Genomic DNA, 23,830 nt, shown 5'->3' with positions numbered 1-23,830 from the left:
CGCATGATTAAGACTGCAGAGTCTTGTTCCAAGAAGGCAGGTCAATATTGTAGCCAGTCTGCTGTTACCACGTCTCTGAGGTTATAGGGCCACAGGCCACTTCTAGGAGCTGTGTGGCCCAGTCTTGGTCACAGCTTTCCCAGAATTCCACTCTGATCAGGCATCAGGGGAGAATAGTCCAAGTTTAGATTATATGTAAGAATCTTCCAGCATCTCTCTCTCCCCCACCAACTACAGGTGTATGATCTTAATTTGAACACTATTTTGTTGTCAATAATTTTCTAACACATGGTTATATTAACAGTATTCCATTTTTCATGCAGCTTCATTTTGGACAGCTGATAGCCTAACCATTATGGACTAATTGTTAAAATCCTGTTGCTACAGGATTATTCTGCTGTGACAATACACCTGTACCTGCAGCTTCCCCTTATTTTCTAGTTCCTTGCTAACTACATAATAATGTATGTGCCTCTTTCACATATTGTTCTCCTCATGCTCCGAACAAAATCTCTCCTTTCCCTACATACTCATAATGCCTCGGTTTACCTCCCTCTCTCGTTGAATTGTATTCTAATATGATGCCTCATCCTGCTCGTTAAACCTGGATGGCTCAGAATAATGCAATCAGCCTCTCACTGCGTGTGTGTTTGTGTCCTGACTCTGTCTCTCTCCCCAGCTCTGCCTTGCTCTGGCTGGGCCGTGGTCTGCAGAGATCCCCTGGATCTACATGTGTTCTCCAAGCCCCCCTGGATTCTCAGTGTGCCCCCCCGTGGTGACGTCACGCGTCCTCTCCGCCAGCAGCTGAAGTGGGAACAGCTCCCAGGAGCAGGAGTAGCGGGAACAGGGGGAACAGGGAGTGAGGAGCACCAGGCACCCCTCACACCACTCTCTACACTTCAGCACCCCCCAGATCCCCACCATCAATGTCACGCCGTCCCCCAACCTGCCCGCTGTGACCCATGTGTCCATGGAAGTCCTCAAGCTAAGACTACCACAATCCCAGGCAGGTAGGGTTGGATACTCTCTTTTCACCGCTCTGGGTGGCGGTACTAGAGGAGCTGCCAAGAGGTAGGGGCATGGGCATGGCATCTGTAGCTTCTGTCTTTCACTGGTTCGTAGGTACATGGGTTGCTATTGTTAGTGCTGCAGTGGAATTGTCTTTCAGTGCCCCGTTTTTCAGAATTTAGTTTAGATTCTTGATTAAACGTGACTACAAACAGATTACAGTTTATAGCATTTTTTTGTTAAGATTGTTCATTTAACATGATTATGGAGTTTCATTACATAAATAACGGTGACTGTGTCACCTTAACTGAAAACTACAGCTTTTTAAGACTGAACTGTGTTAAATCCATATCTGGATTATCTCCTGACAAAATCCCTCTGTTTCCAGACATTTGGCATTCAACATGTTTAATCCTATTTGCTCCACTACATTGACCATTTTCATTGCTTTGATTTCTGGTGCGTCCTAGTGAACCCTAAAAACTAATGGTAGCGTTAGTGTGTTTCTGCAATGAGACAGAAGGATATTACAATGTTTTCCCAAGGCAACTGTTAGGAATCAAGAACAGGTAAGATTTTATATTTTCTAAATTGCATGTATTCGTTGTTTTATTGTACTCTCTCTAGCTCGGTTTCCACCAATTTGCGAAAAGAATATTGTGAATATTCCAAAAATCTGCATAAAACAGCACATTTCCCCACAAGAGATGTTTTTCCATCAAACTGACTTTTTGCGGATAAAAGACTGTGCGTGATGACTTAGTGCACATACAAATACATTTTGCAGTGAAATGCCAATTTACCGAATGAAAAATACAAGTTAAATGGGGTTCCATGGCATTTTCAACTCTATTGATGGCTTTGACACAAAAACTGTTGCGTTATATAGCAAATGTGCCCACACCGGTCTTGACAAGTGCGTTCTTGCCAACAGCTCGCCGACACAGCGTAGTCCTGCTACCTATGTTATTTGATTATTATGGATAAGAGCGATATTATTTGCATTTGTCAAACGGCAGCCAAGCATCGATCATAATGTCACCAGAATAAGACCCTCTATTTATTGGAATGGCGTATCAAGCTCATCACCTTGCACATTCACCACCCTTTGAAGTTCATCACAATTTATCTGTAGCATATTGCCGCGTTCAAGTACTGGTCAGAACTAGGAAACTCCGACATGTCCGACTAACTAACAACTGGTTGTAGTTATACACGTGCCGTGTTCAATGAATAAGCAAATCGGAAATGAAATAGTTTCCAATTTCCGACTAGCATGTGAATGCGGAATAATAAACTGCACACTTTCCAGAGTCGTAGTGGGAGAACCATTAAACATTTCATCGCGTGACTCCAAATTGACTTCGATAGGATGGTTATTATATCTTGCTCAAAGGAACCTACTGCATGGAGAATGTTAGTTGTGCTTGTTAAAAGAAAGGGGCCAAGCAAAAACTCTGTGTTTTAAATGTGTCGTATCCTAAAAAGTTGGCTATTTGGGATTTAATATGCAATTGTCTGCCATTAATCTCAGTTCAGAAAGAACGTACGTTTAACCATTTATTAGAAAAGATAACAATGCATGTGTTGGCGTTAGGGCTCTGCTCCTTCAGGGTAGCTCACTGCCAGAGCGAAGATACATATTAAGATGATAATATAACTACAGGCAGTGAGAATATAAACTATATGAAATCGCCCGAAGGAAGGAACACAGGACCCATATAGGTGGTGGTGAGATATCAGAACAGCAAGCATTGCGAGCAACAGCTAGTAGCAGCAGCACGGCAGCAAGAGACACCAGGGCAGAGAAGCCTTCTTGATTGTCAACAAATCTGCCCAATTAGCTGATTCGCTTTCCATTCACTCACTCCTTTCGACAAAACCCACTTGTCCATACTCTAATCGCCATGTTGGGTTGCAGCCCAATATACCCATACCCGCCAGCGCATGTGAGCACGTGACATCTGGCATCGACGAAGCTTGTGTAGAACGGGTCTTTTGAAATATTCCGCATGTAATTAGAGTGTGAATCCAATTGGTGCAATATCAGCTGATGCACTCGGGTTTCCCTTATGTACTGGTTATGCTTAATTAGTTCTATATGTTTATTACTGTTTACACTGACTGCTTGTTTGGCAGGGTTTCCTCTGCTACTAAATTCTCCACCAGAGATGAATCATCATAAAAATGCATGTGCCGCTGTTATGGCTGATAAGATATTTAAGTAAAGAATCTAGCAATATTATACCTGTTCTGATAGAGATGTTATTAGTTATCAATCAGAGATCTATGTGAGCACATTATCCCCTCCTACAGGTGCAGGGTCCTAATTTGAGCCAGTTTCCTAGAGCTGGAAAATAATTCTGCAGCAACAGCAAATGGGAATTATTGTGTGGTTTATAATTAATGGACTTTTTTTGTAGGGGTTGATGCATTTTTCACAAGGGAATATCAAGTTTGACATTTTAAAGTGGAAATTACAAACTTCAGAAACCTTTTAAAACGTCAGATACATTACAAGTATTACATTTCCTGCATTGCAGGAAGTTTTTGAGTTCTACTTACTTTGTGATAGCCAGAGTAGTCTGTTGTGACCAGCAGAGTTTGTTCACATTTGATAGCCTTGTATCTCTTTCTGCAGACTTATCGGACTTCTTGTTTCTATTTTAGTCACATGGTGGTTGTTGCCTCCTATAGCCTTGCACAACACATTAGTTCATGTTTTGTTTTGATAAATATTGTTTTTTTTAAGTTTCTTTGGTTTTTAAGATGGTTGTAATATTTTAGAGAACATTATACATTTTACATTCAATAATGTTTAAACAGCTGTGAATCCAATGCTTTGTAGAAGCATCCAGCTGTTTCCAGGAAAGCTTTAGAGAAATGCTTGACATTAAAGAGGTTCTTAGAAGTGTAGGGTTTTCTTTCATTGTAAAAATGACCCACCAACATCTAACGTCCCTAGTAAACACATTGTGGCAGTTTGAATTTGACCTATCTGTGCCTAGATAAACAGGGTCCCTCCAAAAGTATGCATGCAGGCAAAATTAGCTTAAAGGTACCAGGCAGAGCCGCTGGGCCATGAAAGTGAAAACATTCAACACAGATGAGTTTATCTAAAGACTGAGGGGACCCTTAATTAGTTACCTCTGACCCTGCGAGAAATTAGTAAGGAACCAGTTCAGGGGTCAAGACAATGGCATGCACAGAGTTTTACCACACACAGAACACTAAGTCAGCAAAGAATGCTCTTAATTAGGCCCAATACTTTCATTCTTGAGCTTGTTTAGGAAAATAAATACTGCATTGAAATAATGCTCACAGGTCATATCCAATGAGCTCAAAATCATCACAAAGAAACATTATCGCAGTTGATGCTTGACATTTGGGATAGCACATACCAAACATGCCATTTCATAATTACTACATGAGTGACCATTAAAAAAAAATGTGTCATGAAAACCTGGTGAAGTTCATAAATCCCCTCCCTAATCCCTCCCTAAGAAGACCACAGTCCTTCTTACTGGATTACATGTGAATATTAAAGGGGCAATCTCCATATCCTACATAAATGTTTGGACTTTTGAAATATATAGCCATTGATTCTTGAAGAATATAACTTATGAATCCCTCATGAGCTTTGTTCAACTGTCATACCCCATCAGAACACAACATATAAGCTTGTTTTACTCCATTCTTTTACTCCAGTAACCTACCAGGTACAACCCTAAATCCGTAAACATGGGCACCCTCATAGATATCATCCTGACCAACTTGCCCTCCAAATACACCTCTGCTGTCTTCAACCAGAATCTCAATGATCACTGCCTCATTGCCTGCGTCCGTAATGGGTCCGCGGTCAAATGACCACCCCTCATCACTGTCAACCGCTCCCTAAAATACTTCAGCGAGCAGGCCTTTCTAATCGACCTGGCCCGGGTATCCTGGAAGATATTGACCTCATCCCGTCAGTAGAGGAAGCCTGGTTGTTCTTTAAAAGTGCTTTCCTCACCATCTTAAATAAGCATGCCCCATTCAAGAAATGTTGAACTAAGAACAGATATAGCCCCTGGTTCACTCCTGACTTGACTGCCCTTGACCAGCACAATACATCCTGTGGAGTATTGCATTAGCATCGAATAGCCCCCGCGATATACAACTTTCAGGGAAGTCAGAAACCAATATACTCAGTCAGTTAGGAAAGCAAAGGCTAGCTTTTTCAAACAGAAATTTGGATCCTGTAGCACTAATTCCAAAAAGTCTTTGGACACTGTAAAGTCCATGGAGAATAAGAGCAAATTGTAGACCTCCACAAGACTGGTTCATCCTTGGGAGCAATTTCCAAACGTCTGAAGGTTCCACGTTCATCTATACAAACAATAGTATGCAAGTATAACACCATGGGTGTTACGGTGCGTGAATGAGGACCCAAAAGCGAATTAACTTAAACAGAGCTTCTTTAATTACCACACATAGGTAGGCTCAGACGGACCGGCAGATTCCGACAGGACAAGACAAGGTTACAGCAAACATGACGACAGTCTGGTTCAGGCATGAAACACAACAAACAAGAATCCGACAAGGACAGGAGCAGAAACAGAGAGAGATATAGGGACCTAATCAGAGGGAAAAAGGGAACAGGTGGGAAAAGGGGTGACGAGGTGGTTAGGAGGAGACAAGGCACAGCTGGGGGAAAGAGGGGGAGAAAAGGTAACCTAACAACGACCAGCAGAGGGAGACAGGGTGAAGGGAAAGGACAGAGACAAGACACAACATGACAGTACATGACAATGGGTGTCATATTCTGACCTTAGTTCTTTTATTATGTCTTTGTTTTAGTATGGTCAGGGCGTGAGTTGGGTGGGTTGTCTATGTTAGTTTTTCTATGATTTGCTATTTCTGTGTTTGGCCTGGTATGGTTCTCAATCAGAGGCAGCTGTCAATCGTTGTCCCTGATTGAGAACCATATTTAGGTAGCCTGTTTTCTATTGTGTTTCGTGGGTGATTATTTTCTGTTCTGTGTTTTATGTATGCACCGTACAGGACTGTTTCGGTTTCATTTTGTTCTCTTTGTTGTTTTATTATTTAGTGTTCTGAATTATAAATAAATATAATGAACACTTACCACGCTGCGCATTGGTCCTCCGATCCTTCCTACTACTCCTCCTCGTCAGAGGAGGAAGACGAAAACCCTTACAGAGGGACCACGCAGCCGTCATACCGCTCAGGAAGGAGACGCGTTCTATCTGCTAGAGATTAACGTAGGTTGGTGCGAAAAGTGCAAATCAATCCCAGAACAACAGCAAAGGTCCTTGTGAAAATGCTTTAGGAAACGGGTACAAAAGTATCTATGTCCACAGTAAAATGAGTCCTATATCGACCTAACCTGAAAGGCCGCTCAGCAAGGAAGAAGCCACTGCTCCAAAACCGCCATAAAAAGACAGACTACGGTTTGCAACTGCACATGAGGACAAAGATCGTACTTTTTGGAGAAATGTCCTCTGGTCTGATTAAACAAAAATATAACTGTTTGGCCAGAATAATCATTGTTATGTTTGGAGGAAAAATGGGGAGGCGTGCTAGCCGGAGAACATCCCAACCGTGAAGCACGGGGGTGGCAACATCATGTTGAGGGGGTGCTTTGCTGCGGAGGGATTAGTGCACTTCACAAAATAGATGGAATCATGAGGAAAGAACATTATGTGGATATATTGAGGCAACATCTCAAGACATCAGTCAGGAAGTTAAAGCTTGGTTGCAAATTGGTCTTCCAAATGGACAATGACCCCAAGCATACTTCCAAAGTTGTGGCAAAATGGCTTAAGGACAACAAAGTCAAGGTATTGGAGTGGCCATCACAAAGCCCTGACCTCAATCCTATAGAAATGTGTGGGCAGAACTGAAAAAGTGTTTGCGAGCAAGGAGGCCCGAAAAACCTGACTCAGTTACATCAGCTCTGTCAGGAGGAATGGGCCAAAATTCACCCAATTTAATGTGGGAAGCTTGTGGAAGGCTACCCAAAACATTTGATCCAAGTTAAACAATTTAAAGGCAATGCTACCAAATACTAATTGAGTGTATGTTAACTTCTGACCCACTTGGAAGGCGATGAAAGAAATAAAAGCTGAAAGCAATAATTCTCTCTACTGTTATTCTGGCATTTCTCTTTCTTAAAATAAAATGGTGATCCTAACACAGGTAATTTTTACTAGGATTAAATGTCAGGAAATGTGAAACTGAGTTGAAATGTACTTGGCTAAGGTGTCTGTAAACTTCCGACATCAACTATATATAGATTTTTCTATTGTGTTATTGACTGCATGTTTGTCTATCCCATGTGTAACTCTGTTGTTGTTTTGTCACACTGCTTTGCTTTATCTTGGCCAGGTCGCAGTTGTAAATGAGAACTTGTTCTCAACTGGCCTACCTGGTTAAATAAGGTGAAATAAAAATAAATACAACATTGTTTGGAAACAATACCATTGTAAACAAACAGTGTATAGCTTCTAAACATGGTTAAATCTATACTTTTGATCTCAGGTATGGTCAGCACTATCCATAGCTGTGTCTATGAATTTGAGAGTGGTTCCTTTTCTCAAGGCCCATCACTCAGCTGTTAACCTAAACCAAGGTCAGGTGGCCTCTTTGTTGTTGTTGTTCGAACTGCAGATTGCCCCTCTAAAGTCTTTAAAAGTCTTTAAACACAGCCATTCACATGTAGCCACTATAGATACAACCTTCCATATACAGTGCCTCCTGAAAGTATTTAGACCCCTTGACCTTTTAGACATTTTGTTAGGTTACAGCCTCATTCTAAAATTGATTCAATTGTCCCCCCCCCCCCCTCATCAATCTACACACAATCCCCAATAATGAAAAATGAAAAATGTTTGATCATTTATTACAAATTTAAAAAAATACATATGTATTCAGACCCTTTACTCAGTACTTTGTTGAAGCACCTTTGGCAGCGATTACAACCTTGAGTCTTCTTGGGTATGACGCTACAAGCTTGGCACACCTGTATTTGGGGAATTTCTCCCATTCTCTGCAGATCCTCTCAAGCTCTGTCATGTTGCGTTGCTGCACAGCTATTTTCAGGTCTCTCCAGAGATAATCGATCAGGTTTAAGTCCGGGCTCTGGCTGGGCCACTCATGGACATTCAGAGACTTGCCCCTAAGCCACACCTGCGTTGTCTTGGCTATGTGCTTAGGGTCATTGTCCTGTTGGAAGGTGAACCGTCGCCCCCAGTCTGAGGTCCTGAGAGCTCTGGAGCAGGTTTTCCTCAAGGATCTCTCTGTACATTGCTTCGTTCATCTTTGCCTTGATCCCGACTCGTCTCCCAGTCCCTGCCGTTGGAAAAACATACCCACAGCATGATTCTGCCACCACCATGCTTCACCGTAGGAATGGTGCCAGGTTTCCTCCAGAAGTGACACTTGGAAATCAGGCCCAAGAAATCCATCTAAGTTTCATCAGACCAGACAATCTTGTTTCTCATGGTCTGAGAGTCTTTAGGTGCCTTTTGGCAAACTCCAAGCTGGCTGTCATGTGCCTCTTACTGAGGAGTGGCTTTCATCTGGCCACTCTACCATAAAGGCCTGATTGGTGGAATGCTACATAGATGGTTGTCCTTCTGGAAGGTTCTCCCATCTCCACAGAGGAACTCTAGAGCTCGGATTCTTGGTCACCTCCCTGACCAAGGCCCTTCTCCCCTGATTGCTCAGTTTGTCTGGGCGGTCATCTCTAGGAGGAGTCTTGGTGGTTCAAAACTTTTTCCATTTAAGAATAATGGAGGCCACTGTGTTCTTGGAGACTTCAATGCTGCAGAAATGTTTTGGTACCTTTCCCCAGATCTGTGCCTCTACACAATCTTGTTTCGGAGCTCTACTGACAATGTCTTCAACCTCATGGCTTGGCTTTTGCTCTGGCATGCACTGTCAACTGTGGGATGTTATATAGACAGGTGTGTGCCTTTCAAAGTCATGTCCAATCAATTTAATTTACCACAGATGGACTCCAATCAAGTTGTAGAAACATCTCAAGGATGATCAATGGAAACATGATGCACCTGAGCTCAATTTTGAGTCTCATAGAAAATGGTCTGAATACTTATGTAACTAAGGTATTTCTGTTTTAAATCGTTTATACATTTGCAAAAAATGTCTAAAAACCTGTTTTCGCTTAGTCATTATAGGGTATTGTGTGTAGATTGCTGAGGATTTATTTATTTTTTAATCCATTTTAGAATGAATCTGCAACATAACAAAATGTGGAAAAAGTCAAGGGGTCTGAATACTTTCCGAAGTCACTATAGCCATTTGTGTACAGACATAACAGTAAAGTCTAGCTTAACCTCGGTACTGTAGGCCTCTACAGTCTTAGCTTGTTGAGTCTCAGTGGTTAATGGGATTTTGAGTTCAAACTTGTCTGGTGTTGGGTACTCAAGAAAACACTTCAGTTGTCATTTGGTTTTAACTTAGTTTTAAACACATGGAGTCCACCCAACCCATTCAGAAATAACATCTACTCATTTTGCTTTGGAGGTTGGGTTGCAGTTAGTGGACAAAAGGGAACATTTTAATTTCTGGCATACACAAAGGCATGTGTCAGTACTGCAAGTCAATAGTTAAATTAGGAAAATTGCATGAAACACGAACAGCCTAAAATAAACAGACGAAACAGCAAGCAAACGAAATAGACAAGAAGGATTGTTCTTATAGACAGTATCTGTGTTGCAAGGGATCTTCTTCATAATGTAAGATTTTGGATTGCTTGGATTAAATCAAAGCTGTGCTGCAGTTATCCAGACTGCGGAAAGATCACATTGTTCCTGTGCGGCAAAAATGTACACTTTTGATTAGTATCTAAACCTTTTTATAGCATCAGAACAACAAAGGTTTTATTAGGGCTTATCACTCGAGAGTCCTATTTTCTGTGTGGCTGTGACCAGTTGAAGCTATGGTAGTGCTGTGGTGGTAAGTGGTGGCTAGTGCAGAATTAGGATAAGGGGTTCTTAGATGATTATAACAGCTTGACATCAATAAGGTTTTTTGTACCCATGGAGCTCAGCAAAGCTTCACCTGCGTGGGCACAGTAGGAGTAGGAGAGGGCTGAACTGGGAGGGGACTCAGTCTCATAAATAAATAGCCTCATAAATCATCTAAATTCATAAATTGATACCAAATATTTGATATCAAATAAAAGTTGGCCATTCTGCAATAAGCTGAGACAGTTGACTTTTAAATACCATCAGATTTATCTCCACATGGAGAGTAGACTTGTTGTCCTTTCCCTCTCTCTGATAGTTGGTAGTAGGGTTGACCTCTGGAAATGTTCAGCTTGGGGCCTAGTGCAGAGCTGCATAATGCTCCATCATTGTGCTCCTTATTTTGGAGAGGAGGTTTAATGCTGAGGTTTAATGCTTTGTCAAAACCCAGCAATTTGAAAAAGGTCTTTGTTTCAACACAGTTCAGTAAGTATACCAACATCACTCTGGATTTCTGAGGACTCTCTTCCTGCCTCGAATTTAGGGGCTTTACACACAAGGGTATACGGCCAAGGATCCCAATGCAATGTGAACTAATAATAACTAATAATGTGAAAGCTAAGTTAAAGGGATACTTCAGGATTTTGGCAATGAGCTGCATAAACACACAGAACTGGTTTATTATAGCCTGGAATGGGACTATGAGATCTCTCCGCTTAACTTGTTATGACAGTGGAAGTCTGTTAAACAAGGGAGGTCTGATACTGTACATCCTGCTGTGGGGTCAAGACGTGCAGAATGCATCAATGTGTCATATCAAGTCCAGCAATGAATAGCACAAAACCAAAAATAAAAACTACAACAAATAGTAATGAATGAATTTCCTTTTGCATTCATTTGTTGTGGTTTATATTTTTGGTTTTGTGCTATACATTGCTGGACTTGATATGACACATTGATGCATTCTGCACCTCTTGACCCCACAGCAGGATGTACAGTATCAGACCTCTTGTTTAATGGACTTCCACTGTCATAAGTTTAGCTGAGAGATCTCATAGTCTCATGCCAGGCTATGATAAACCAGCTCTGTTGGTTTATGCAGCTGTACACATAATAATAAACTCCATTGTTCATCATTTAGGCAAGTGCATTTTCTTAATCCCTTAATTTCTTAAATTGGACAATGTTTCCCATTCTGGGTAGAGAAGGGTTACATTCTTGTTAACGTCTCTTGCCATAGGCCCAGTACCACACAGCACAAGTAGAAGATGCCTCTTTGTCTGTGGCCCCTCTTCTTAGCTGAGCAGCCTATGGCATCACAGCGGCTCCTATGCCTAAAATGTCAGAGGCTTGTATCTATGGGCTGGGAGGCTAGAAAGCAAAAACCACTGCCTTGAGGCTACGATGGAATCCAGAGCATATCGGTCACTTAAACACACAAAGTCTCTCTTGTTTTCAAGGAAGAGCTGTGTTTCACTGATATGCATTCAGTGTTTTGTTTATTCTCAACAGCTTCCACTCTCTCTCCCACTCTGTTGAACACATCATACCTTCTTGACACTTACCAGCTGGCATATTCTGAGAAGCATATGATTTTTAGAGCTTGGTGAGAGAAGGATTGTCCTATTGTTATTTTGCATACAACCTTCCCACAACATTCTGGGAATGGTGCAGAATAGTTGCTTCCCAACGGGCACAGACATCAATTCAACATGCATTCCACATTGGTTCCACGTAATTTCTTTGAAATGACGTAGAAGCAACATTGATTCAACCAGTGTTTGCCCAGTGGGTTGGCTTTGGAATATTCTTAGCACATTTAAGGAACTTGACAAAAACATAATTTTCTTGGTATTTCATTACTTTAACAGAACGTTTTCTAAAAGTTCAAATATGGTTACTATTCATTTCAATTTTGGTAATGTTCTAGGAACGTTCTCCAACTGGTTTGACACATGGGAATGTTATCAAATAGTTCATAGAACGTTAAGAAACAACGGTCTTCTGTGGGAATTTCAGTACTTCAGCATAACGTTTCTTACATGTTTCCTCGTGGTTCTATTTAAAATCATGTTCTCAAATTGTTCCCAAACGTGAAGAAATCTCCATAAAAACCACAAGAATACTTTAGTAATGTTCAGAATATGTTTTAAGAATGTTATTTAAAAACATATACATTCCGTTCTCAGAAACAACAAAACTCTCTCTATCCTCTATCTTGTTAAGTGTATTCAGGTGTGTTGGACGCGCCCACTAATTGGTCACACCTGATCTTAATGTGTGCTTTTTTCCTTTGAAATAGTCTGTTTGAGAACTTAAATCCGTTTTAACAAATTTATGTCAGCATGTTAAATGTGCAACCAGAGGGAAAAAAACTGGACCACCTATACTCCACACACAGAGATGCATACAAAGCTCTCTCTCGCCCTCCATTTGGAAAATCTGACCATAATTCTATCCTCCTGATTCCTGCTTACAAGCAAAAATGAAAGCAGGAAGCACCAGTGACTAGATCAATAAAAAAGTGGTCAAATGACGCAGATGCTAAGTTACAAGACTGTTTTGCTAGGACATATTGGAATATGTTCCCGGGATTCCTCCGATGGCATTGTGTACACCACTGTCACTGGCTTCATCAGTAAGTGCATCGATGACATCAACCCCACAGTGACCGTACGTACATATCCCAACCAGAAGCCATGGATTACAGGCAACATCTGCACTGAGCTAAAGGCTAGAGCTGCCGCTTTCAAGGAGTGGGATTCTAACCCTGAAGCTTGCAAGAAATCCCGCTAATCGAATCGTACTACACCAGCTCTGACGCTCGTCAGATTTGACAGGGCTTGCAAACCATTACAGACTACAAAGAGAAGCACAGGTGAGAGCTGCCCAGTGACACGAGCCTACCAGACGAGGAAAAGTACTTCTATGCTCGCTTTGAGGCAAATAACACTGAAACATGCATGAGAGCACCAGCTGTTCTGGAAGACTGTGTGATCACGCTCTCCGCAGCCGATGAGAGTAAGACCTTTAAACAGATCAACATTCACAAGGTCGCAGGGCCAGACAGATTACTAGGACATGAACTATGAGCATGCGCTAACCAGCGGACAAGTGTCTTCACTGACATTTTCAACCTCTGCCTGTCCGAGTCTGTAATACCAGCATGTTTTAAGCTGACCACCATAGTACCTGTGCCCAACAACACTAAGGTAATCTGCCTAAACGACTATCGACCTGTAGCACTCACGTCTGTAGCCATGAAGTGCTTCGAAAGGCTGGTCATGGCTCACATCAACACCATCATCCCAGAAACACTAGTAGACCCACTCCAATTTTCATACCGACCCAATAGATCCACAGATGATGCAATCTATATGGCATTCCACACTGCCCTTTCCCACCTGGACAAAAGTAACACCTATGTGAGAATGCTATTCATTGACTACAGCTCAGTGTTAAACACCATAGTGCCCTCAAAGCTAATCAATAAGCTAAGGACCCTGGGACTAAACACCTACCTCTGCAACTGGATCCTGGACTTCCTGACGGGCCGCCCCCCCCCCCCCCCACCCTGGTGGTAAGGGTAGGTAACAACACATCCGCCACGCTGATCCTCAACACAGGGTCCTCTCAGGGGTGTGTGCTCAGTCCCCTCCTGTACTCCCTGTTCACTCATGACTGCATGGCCAGGCACGACTCCAACACCATCATTAAGTTTGTCGATGACACAACAGTGGCAGGCCTGATCATTGACAACAAAGAGACAGCCTATAGGGAGGAGGTCAGAGACCTGGCTGTGTGGTGCCAGGACAACAACCTCTCCCTCAATGTGAACGAGACAAGGGAGATGATTGTGGACTACAGGAAAAAGAGGACCGAGCATGCCCCCATTCCCATCGACGTGGCTGCAGTGGAGTAGGTTGAGCGCTTCAACTTCCTTGGTGTCCACATCACCAACAAACTAACATGGCACACCAAGACAGTCATGAAGAGGGCACGACAAAACCTATTCACCCTCAGGAGACTTGGCATGCGTTCTCAGATCCTCAAAAGTTTCTACAGCTGCACCATCACTGCCTAGTATGGCAACTGCTTGGCCTCCGACCGCAAGGCACTACAGAGGGTAGTGCGAATGGCAAAGTACATCACTAGGGCTAAGCTTCCTGCCATCCGGGACGTCTATACCAGGCGGTGTCAGAGGAAGGCCCTAAAAATTGTCAAAGACTCCAGCCACCCTAGTCATAGACTGTTCTCTATGCTACCGCACGGCAAGCAGTACCGGAGCGCCAAGTCTAGGTCCAAGAGGCTTCTAAACAGCTTCTACTCCCAAGCCATAAGACTCCTGAACACTAATGAAATGGCTACCCAGACAATTTCCAAAATAAGCTACACTGTGGCGGTGTTATTCAAGTCTTATTGAAACATTCAGTGAAAGTTTTAAGGAAGTTAATCAAAAACCTGCAAATAACCATCCTTCCGTTCTCAGAGCTTTGATTAAACCACTTTCAAGGAACAAGAGTAAAACATTCTCAGAACCTTCTTGCAACCTAAAAATAGTGTTCCCAGAACAGGCTAAATGTTCCCTTCTGTTTTCAGAGCATTTAAAAAAATGTTCAGTTTTACCTGTCAGTACTATGGCTTCTTTCTCGCAACCAATGATAAACCAAAAACATATGTTCACACAACTTCCAATGAACCAAATGTGCTTGCTGGGTTATCTTAACCCTGCATTTAAGATATCACAGTCCAAGGGAAGAAGGGGTCAATAAGAGTATACGTCCCATCTGTGAAATGTTCTAAAGGCACAATATCTAAGATTTTTTTCTGTTGAAGATATATACGCATTGATTTTTGAATTATGTAACTTATACGTACGTGCCTTATGAGCTTAGTACCTGGTTGTCGAATATCTCATTCCAAAATCATGGGCATTAATATGGAGTTGGTCCCCCTTTGCTGCTATAACAGCCTCCACTTTTCTGGGAAGGCTTTCCATTAGATGTTGGAACATTGTTGCAGGGACTTGGTTACATTTAGCAACAAGACAAGAGCAGCAGTGAGGTCATGCACTGACGTTGGGCGATTAGGCCTGGCTCGTAGTCGGAGTTTCAATTCATCCCAAAGGTGTTCGATGGGGTTGAGGTCAGGGCTTTGTGCAGATCAGTCAAGGTCAATTGTTCCTCCTCCACCAAACTTTACAGTTGGCACTATGCATTCGAGCAGGTAGCATTCTACTGGTGTCCGCCAAACCCAGATTTGTCCGTCAGACTACCAGATGGTAAAGCGTGATCCATTACTCCAGAGAACGTGTTTCCATTGCTCCAGAGTCCAATGGTGACAAGCTTTACACCACTCCAGCCAATGCTTAGCATTGTGCATGGTGATCTTAGGCTTGTGTGCGGCTGCTCGGTCATGGGAATCCATTTCATGAAGCTTCTGACAAACAGTTATTTTACTGACAGTGCTTCCAGAGGCAGTTTGGAACTCAGTAGTGAGTGTTGCAACTGAGGACAGACGATTTGTACGTGCTACACGCTTCAGCAATCTGCGGTCTTGTTCTGTGAGCTAATGTGGCTTACCACTTCACGGCTGAGCCGTTGATGCTCCTAGACGGTTCCACTTCACAATAACAGCACTTACAGCTGATCAGGGCAGCTCTAGCGGGGCAGAAATTTGACTAACTGACATGTTGGAAAACTGGCATCTTATGACGTTACCACGTTGAAGGTTACTGAGCTCTTTAGGAAGGCCGTTCTACTGCCAATGTTTGGCTATGGTGACTGCATGGCTGTGGCTTTATACACCTGTCAGCAACAGGTGTGGCTGAAATAGCCGAATCCACTAATTTGTCAATTTAGTGTACTTTGATTGTTTGTTTGTTTTTTCCAACAACAGTCCATTCTTCTGATCACAAGTGACAGACCATACCTTTAACATAGATATGAATTTGGCTATAGAATTTTAACTGTTTTGTCTATAAACTATTATGACCCCATTCCTGAAAGCTATGACACTCTGGAATATGAATTAGCCTTCTGTTTCCCACTATGATGATCGCAGGCAGCGTTAGAAGGGAGTGTCACAAAAAAGACTAACGCGTCTTCAGGTCTCAGGCAAGGTTACTCATCACATGCATGGATCACCAAACCACCTCTGTTGTACTCTCATTAAATGGGGTGCACAGTTCCTTCTGCTAAACACTAACCCAGGTCTCCTGTGTGCCAGAATATGCAACTTTTCAGATCAAAGACAAGTTACTCATCGCACAAGCATGGTCACGGAACCACCTGTGTTACACTTCAGCCCCCTTTGACCTCCTCCTTGAAGATCCCCATCCAAGTCACAGGACCAATGCCTAGGCTTTAGCTCAACAGGCTAACACAGTCTTAACCCAGTCAGACACATGTTAACATTATAATGACTAACCTTGTCGGAGACTTGAAACTAACACGTCTAACACAAAGTAGCACATCAAACTAATACGTCTTCAGGCCTCAGACAAGGTTCTCATCACAAACTACGCTCTTTTGATGAGTAACCTTGCTGGATCTTGAAGAATTGTATTAGTGTCACAGATGGAGATCTGTGAAACTCACTCATTAGCCTGAAGTGTCACTCCTTGATCAATTGAAGAAGGCCTTTTTCAATAGCACATTGGGTTGGAACACTTCAGGAGGGCGGTCACGTGTGTTTGCGAGGTCCTGAGTTTGAGTCTTGGTATGAGCTGAATCATTGGCAAACGGTACTCTTTAATCTTGACGCTACCCATCCCGTTAGCGGGATCATTTTCGTCAGCAACCGCTGAATAGCATAGCGCCACAGTCAAATAATATTACAAAAAAATATTCATATTCATGAAATCACAAGTGCAATATTGTCTTTTGTTAATCCACCTGTCGTCTCAGATTTTGAAATTATGCTTTACAGCGAAAGCAATCCAAGTGTTTGTGTAAGTTTAACGATAGCATAACAAAACATTATGTACACTAAGCATTAAGTAGCTAAGTCACGAAAATCAGAAAAGCAATCAAACGAATCGTTTACCTTTGATCTTCGGATGTTTTCACTCACGAGACTCCCAGTTACACAACAAATGTTCCTTTTGTTCCATAAAGATTATTTTTATACCCAAAATACCTCCGTTTGTTTATCGCGTTATGTTCAGAAATCCACAGGAAAGAGCGGTCACCACAACGCAGACGAAAATTCCAAATAATATCCATAATGTCCACAGAAACATGTCAAATGTTTTTTATAATCAATCCTCAGGTTGTTTTTAAAATATATATTCGATAATATATAAACCGGGTGTGTAGGTTTTTCAATAACACCGGGAGAAACAATGGCCGCTTTACTCAGTAGCGCAAATCTCACTCTGAGAGCCCCCACCTATCCACTTACGCAATGTGATCTTTCACGCTAATTTTTCTAAATAAAAGCCTGAAATTATGTCTAAGGACTGTTGACACCTTAGGGAAGCCATAGAAAAATGAATCTGGTTGATATCCCTTTAAATGGAGGATAGGCATGCATAGGAACAGAGAGGTTTCAAAATAAGAGGTACTTCCTGATTGGATTTTACTCTGGTTTTTGCCTGCAATATCAGTTCTGTTATACTCACAGACAATATTTTTACAGGTTTTGGAAACTTTAGAGTGTTTTCTATCCTAATCTGACAATTATATGCATATTCTAGTTTCTGGGGCTGAGAAATAGGCAGTTTCAAATGGGTACGTTTTTTTAGCCAAAAACTAAAATACTGCCCCCCACACGCAAAAGGTTAAGCAAGCAACGTGTCGTCCTTTACATTAACTTCATGAACTTACGTTCTTTACCATTCGGCCATCAGATTTGCCACCATTGCTCCTTATAGGACATATCACTGCACTCTATACTCCTCTGTAAGCTGGCCATCTCTGTATACCGTCGCAAGACCCACTAGTTGATGCTTATTTATAAAACCCTCTTAGGCCTCACTCCCCCCTATCTGAGATATCTACTGCAGCCCTCATCCTCCAAATACAACACCTGTTCTGCCAGTCACATTATGTTAAAGATCCCCAAAGGATACACATCCCTGAGTTGCTCCTGTTTTCAGTTCACTGCAGCTAGTGACTGGAACGAGCTGCAACAAACACTCAAACTGGACAGGTTTTTCTCAATCTCTTCATTCAAAAACTCAATCACGGACACTCTTACTGACAGTTGTGGCTGCTTTGCGTGATGTATTGTTGCCTCTATCTTCTTGCCCTTTGTGCTGCTGTCTGTGCCCAATAATGTTTGTACCATGTTTTGTGCTGCTACCATGTTGTGTTGCTACCATGTTGTTGTCATGTTGTGTTGCTACCACGCAGTGTTGTCAAGGGTTGCTGCCTTGCCATGTTGTTGTCTTAGGTCTCTCTTTACGTAGTGTTGTGTTGTCTCTCTTGTTGTAATGTGTGTTTAGTCCTATATTTATATATATATATTTTTTTTAATCCCAGGCCCCCATCCCTGCAGGAGGCCTTTTGCCTTTTGATAGGCCGCCATTGTAAACAATAATTTGTTCTTAACTGACTTGCCTAGTTAAATAAAAGTTAAATAAAAAATACAATAAATAAAAAAACATATCCCTATAGGCTTTAGCTAAGTTGGCTAGCAGGATGATATGGACAAGAATCCATATCGCAATAAATTGCCTGAATTGATGCGATAACAATAAGAAAATATGTTTAGAACATTAATCTGCACCACAGTTTTTTTTTTAGCTATCCTTTAAACTACTACTACTAGTTTGATGGTTGAAGCCATCAATTGTCCCATTAACAATCAGCCATATTAGCAAACTTATTTAATTTCAAACTTGACATTTCTCTGGTGTAGGCTACTTATTGCAATGAACGATATCAGCAAAATGCCTGCGATAAGTTTGATTTGATTTATTAGGATCCCCAATTAGCCGACGCCAATGGCGACAGCTAATCTTACTAGGGTCTGACGCGTAACTAAAAAGACATTACAGACAAAATACTTTATATTTTACATACGGTTAACCCCCATGGGACGGTTGAGCTAACGTGCGCTAATGTGATTAGCATGAGGTTGTAAGTAACGAGAACATTTCCCAGGACATAGACATATCTGATATGGGCAGAAAGCTTACATTCTTGTTAATCTAACTGCACTGTCCAATTTACAGTAGGTATTACAGTGAAATAATACCATGCTATTGTTTGAGGAGAGTGCACAGTTGTGAACTTGAAAATGTATCAATAAACCAATTAGGCACTTTGGGCAGACTTTATACAACATTTTGAACATAAATGCAGTGGTTCATTGGATCAGTCAAAAATGTTGCACGTGCATTGCTGCAATCTAGTGGCCAAAACCTAAATTGCGCCTAAACTGGAATAATACATTGTGGCCTTTCTCTTGCATTTCAAACAGGATGATCTTTTACCAGATCTAATGTTTTATATTCTCCAACATGAATTTCACATTTCCACAAACTTCAAAGTGTTTCCTTTCAAATGGTATCAAGAATATGTATATCCTTGCTTCAGGTCCTGAGCTACAGGCATTTAGATTTGGGTATGTCATTTTAGGCATCTATCAGTTGCACAGATATGTCAGTACATACACACAACCAGTAGGTCACATGGGGGAGAATTGTGCTGTGAGGTGTTGCTTTATTTGTTTTTTGAAACCAGGTTTGCTGTTCACTTGCACTGTATAAGATGGAAGGGAGTTCCATGCACTCATGGCTCTGTATAATACTGTATGTTTCCTTGAATTTGTTCTGGATCTGGGGACTGTTAAAAGACCCCTAGTGGCATATCTGGTGGGGTAAGTGTGTGTGTCAGTGCTGTGTGCAAGTTGACTATACAAACTATTTGGAATTTCGAACACATTAACATTTCTTATAAAAACAAGAAGTGACGCAGTCAGTATTTCCTCAACTCTTAGTCAAGAGAGACTGGCATGCATAGTATTAATATTAGCCCTCTGATTACAATGAAGAGCAAGACGTGCAGCTCTGTTCTGGGCCAGCTGCAGCATAACTAGGTATTTTTTGCAGAACTTGACCATATGACTGGACAATAATAAAGGTAAGAATAAACTAGTGTGCTGGACTTGCTTTGTGGAGTGTGGTGTCAAAAAAGCATAGCATCTCTTTAATACAGACATACCTCTCCCTATCTTTGCAACTATTGAACGTATATATTTTGACCATGGCAGTTTACAATCTAAAGTAGCACAAGTAATTTAGTTTCCTCAACTTGTTCGACAGCCACACCATTCATTACCAGATTCAGCTGAGGTCTAGAACTTAGGGATTGATTTCTACCAAACACAATGCTCTTAGTTTTAGAGATGTTCAGCACCAGTTTATTACTGGCCACCCATTCCAAAACAGACTGCAACTCTTTGTTAAGGGTTTCAGTGACTTCAGTAGCTGTGGTTGCTCATGCGTTTATGGTTGAATCATCTGCATACATGAACAGACACATATACTTTGTTTAATGCCAGTGGCAGGTCATTGGTAAAAACAGAAAAGAGTAGAGGGCCTACAGAGTTGCCCTGCGGTACACCACACTTTACATGTCTGAAATTAGATAAACTTCCATTAAAGAAAACCCTCAGTTCTATTAGATAGATGCACTACATGGACAAAAGTATGTGACACCCCTTCAAATTAGTGGATTCGGCTATTTCAGCCACACCCATTGCTGACAGGTGTATAAAATCAAGTACAAAAAAGCCATGCAATCTCCATAGACAAACATTGACAGTAGAATGGCCCATACTAAAGAGCTCAGTGACTTTCAACGTGGCACCAACGTGGCACCATACTAGAGCTGCCCCGGTCAACTGTAAGTGCTGTTATTGTGAAGTGGAAACAACAACAATGGCTCCGCCATGAAGTGGTAGGCCACACAAGCTCACAGAACAGGCCCGTCGAGTGCTGAAGTGGTGGAGCAGTCGAAATACGTTCTCTGGAGTGATGAATTACGCTTCACCATCTGGAAGTCCAATGGACAAATCTGGGTTTGGAGGATGCCAGGAGAGCGCTACCTGTCCCAATGCTAGTGCCAATTGTAAAGTTTGTTGGAAGAGGAATAATGGTCTGGGGCGGTTTTTCTTGGTCAGGGCTAAGCCCCTTAGTTTCAGTGAAGGGAAATCTTAATTCTACAGCATGCAATGACATTCCAGACAATTCTATGCTTCCAACTTTATGACAATGCCCCCGTGCACAGAGCATTGTCCAAACAGAAATGGTTTGTCAAGATAAGTGTGGAAGAACTTGACTGGCCTGCACAGAGCCCTGACCTCAACCCCGTCAAACACCTTTGGGATGAATTGGTACACCTGCTGCGAGCCAGACTTAATCGCCCAACATCAGTGCCTGACCTCACTAATGCACTTGTGGCTGAATGGAAGCAAGTCCCCGCAGCAATGTTCCAACATCTTGTGGAAAGCCTTCCCAAAACAGTGGAGGCGGAAAACGAGGGACCAACTCCATATTAATGTTCATGATTTTGGAATGAGATGTTCCACGAGCTGGTGCCCACTTATAATTAGTAATGTAGTTTAGCTCTGAATCCATGATATGGCAGAGGTTGAAAAGCCATAACACATACGTTTTCACAACAACAGGTTATGGTCAGTATTATCAAAGGCTGCGCTGAAATCTAATAGTACAGTTCCCATAATCTTCTTGTTTTCAATTTCTTTCAACCAATCAGTCATTTGTGTCAGTGCAGTACATGTTGAGTGCCCTTCTCTATAAGCATGGTGAAAGTCTGATGTTAATTTGTTTACGAAGAAAAAACATTCTATTTGATCAAACACAATTTCTCCCTTCAGTTTTCTAAGAGCTGGCAGCAAGCTGATAGGTCTGCTGTTAGAACCAGTAAAGGCCACTCTTGGGTAGCGGAATGACTTAGGATCCCTCTAGGCCTGAGAACAAAGACTTTCCTCTAGGCTCAGATTTTTTTTTAATTAAGTACCATTTTATTGGTCACATACGAATTTAGCAGATGTTATTCTGGGTGTAGTGAGATGCTTGTGGTCCTAGCTCCAACCATGCAGTAATATCTAACAATGCACACATATATAAAAGCAAAATAATGGAATTAAGAAATATACAGTTGAAGGCAGAAGTTAACATAAACATAGGTTGGAGTCATTAAAACTTGTTTTTCAACCATTCCACAAATATCTTGTAAACAACCTATAGTTTGGCAAGTCGGTTACGACATCTACTTTGTGCATGACACAAGTCATTTTTCCAACAATTGTTTACAGACAGATTATTTCACTTATAAATCACTGTATCACAATTCCAGGGGGTCAGAAGTTTACATACACTAAGTTGACTGTGCCTTTAAACAGCTTGGACATTCCAGAAAATGATGTCAAGGCTTTAGAAGCTTCTGATAGGCTAATTGACATAATTTGAGTCAATTGGAGGTGTACCTGTGGATGTATTTCAAGGCCTACCTTTAAACTCAGTGCCTCTTTGCTTGACATCATGGGAAAATCAAAAGAAGTCAGCCAAGACCTTGGGAGCAATTTCCAAACACCTGAAGGTACCACGTTCATCTGTACAAACAATAGTACTCAAGTATAAACACCATGGGACAACGCAGCCGTCATACTGCTCAGGAAGGAGACGTGTTCTATCTCCTAGAGATGAATGTACTTTGGTGCGAAAAGTGCAAATCAATCCCAGAACAACAGCAAAGGACCTTGTGAAGATGCTTGAGGAAACAGGTACAAAAGTATCTATATCCACAGTAAAACAAGTCCTATATCGACATACAGTGCCTTGCGAATGTATTCGGCCCCCTAGAACTTTGCGACCTTTTGCCACATTTCAGGCTTCAAACATAAAGATATAAAACTGTATTTTTTTGTGAAGAATCAACAACAAGTGGGACACAATCATGAAGTGGAACGACATTTATTGGATATTTCAAACTTTTTTAACAAATCAAAAACTGAAAAATTGGGCGTGCAAAATTATTCAGCCCCCTTAAGTTAATACTTTGTAGCGCCACCTTTTGCTGCGATTACAGCTGTAAGTCGCTTGGGGTATGTCTCTATCAGTTTTGCACATCGAGAGACTGACATTTTTTCCCATTCCTCCTTGCTCAGTGATGTTGGATGGAGAGCATTTGTGAACAGCAGTTTTCAGTTCTTTCCACAGATTCTCGATTGGATTCAGGTCTGGACTTTGACTTGGCCATTCTAACACCTGGATATGTTTATTTTTGAACCATTCCATTGTAGATTTTGCTTTATGTTTTGGATCATTGTCTTGTTGGAAGACAAATCTCCGTCCCAGTCTCAGGTCTTTTGCAGACTCCATAAGGTTTTCTTCCAGAATGGTCCTGTATTTGGCTCCATCCATCTTCCCATCAATTTTAACCATCTTCCCTGTCCCTGCTGAAGAAAAGCAGGCCCAAACCATGTTTCTGCCACCACCATGTTTGACAGTGGGGATGGTGTGTTCAGCTGTGTTGCTTTTACGCCAAACATAACGTTTTGCATTGTTGCCAAAAAGTTACATTTTGGTTTCATCTGACTGGAGCACCTTCTTCCACATGTTTGGTGTGTCTCCCAGGTGGCTTGTGGCAAACTTTAACCAACACTTTTTATGGATATCTTTAAGAAATGGCTTTCTTCTTGCCACTCTTCCATAAAGGCCAGATTTGTGCAATATACGACTGATTGTTGTCCTATGGACAGAGTCTCCCACCTCAGCTGTAGATCTCTGCAGTTCATCCAGAGTGATCATGGGCCTCTTGGCTGCATCTCTGATCAGTCTTCTCCTTGTATGAGCT

General features: G+C 41.8%; 1 protein-coding gene across 1 annotated transcript in view; it reads left to right on the top strand.

The window, feature by feature from the left end:
• The first annotated feature begins 1,430 nt into the window (after positions 1 to 1,430).
• LOC110527878 (microphthalmia-associated transcription factor-like) overlaps positions 1,431 to 23,830 on the top strand; it is a 32,975-nt gene continuing 10,575 nt past the window's right edge. The window contains exon 1 of the mRNA XM_036983363.1: positions 1,431 to 1,577. The gene's annotated coding sequence lies outside the window, so the exon portion shown is untranslated. The remainder of the gene's footprint in view (positions 1,578 to 23,830) is intronic.

This window comes from Oncorhynchus mykiss, chromosome 7 (assembly GCF_013265735.2).
Source record: "Oncorhynchus mykiss isolate Arlee chromosome 7, USDA_OmykA_1.1, whole genome shotgun sequence".
Classification (NCBI taxonomy): Eukaryota; Metazoa; Chordata; class Actinopteri; order Salmoniformes; family Salmonidae; genus Oncorhynchus; species Oncorhynchus mykiss.
The sequence above is the reverse complement of the archived record's forward strand: the minus strand, read 5'-3'. Positions and strand labels throughout refer to the sequence as shown.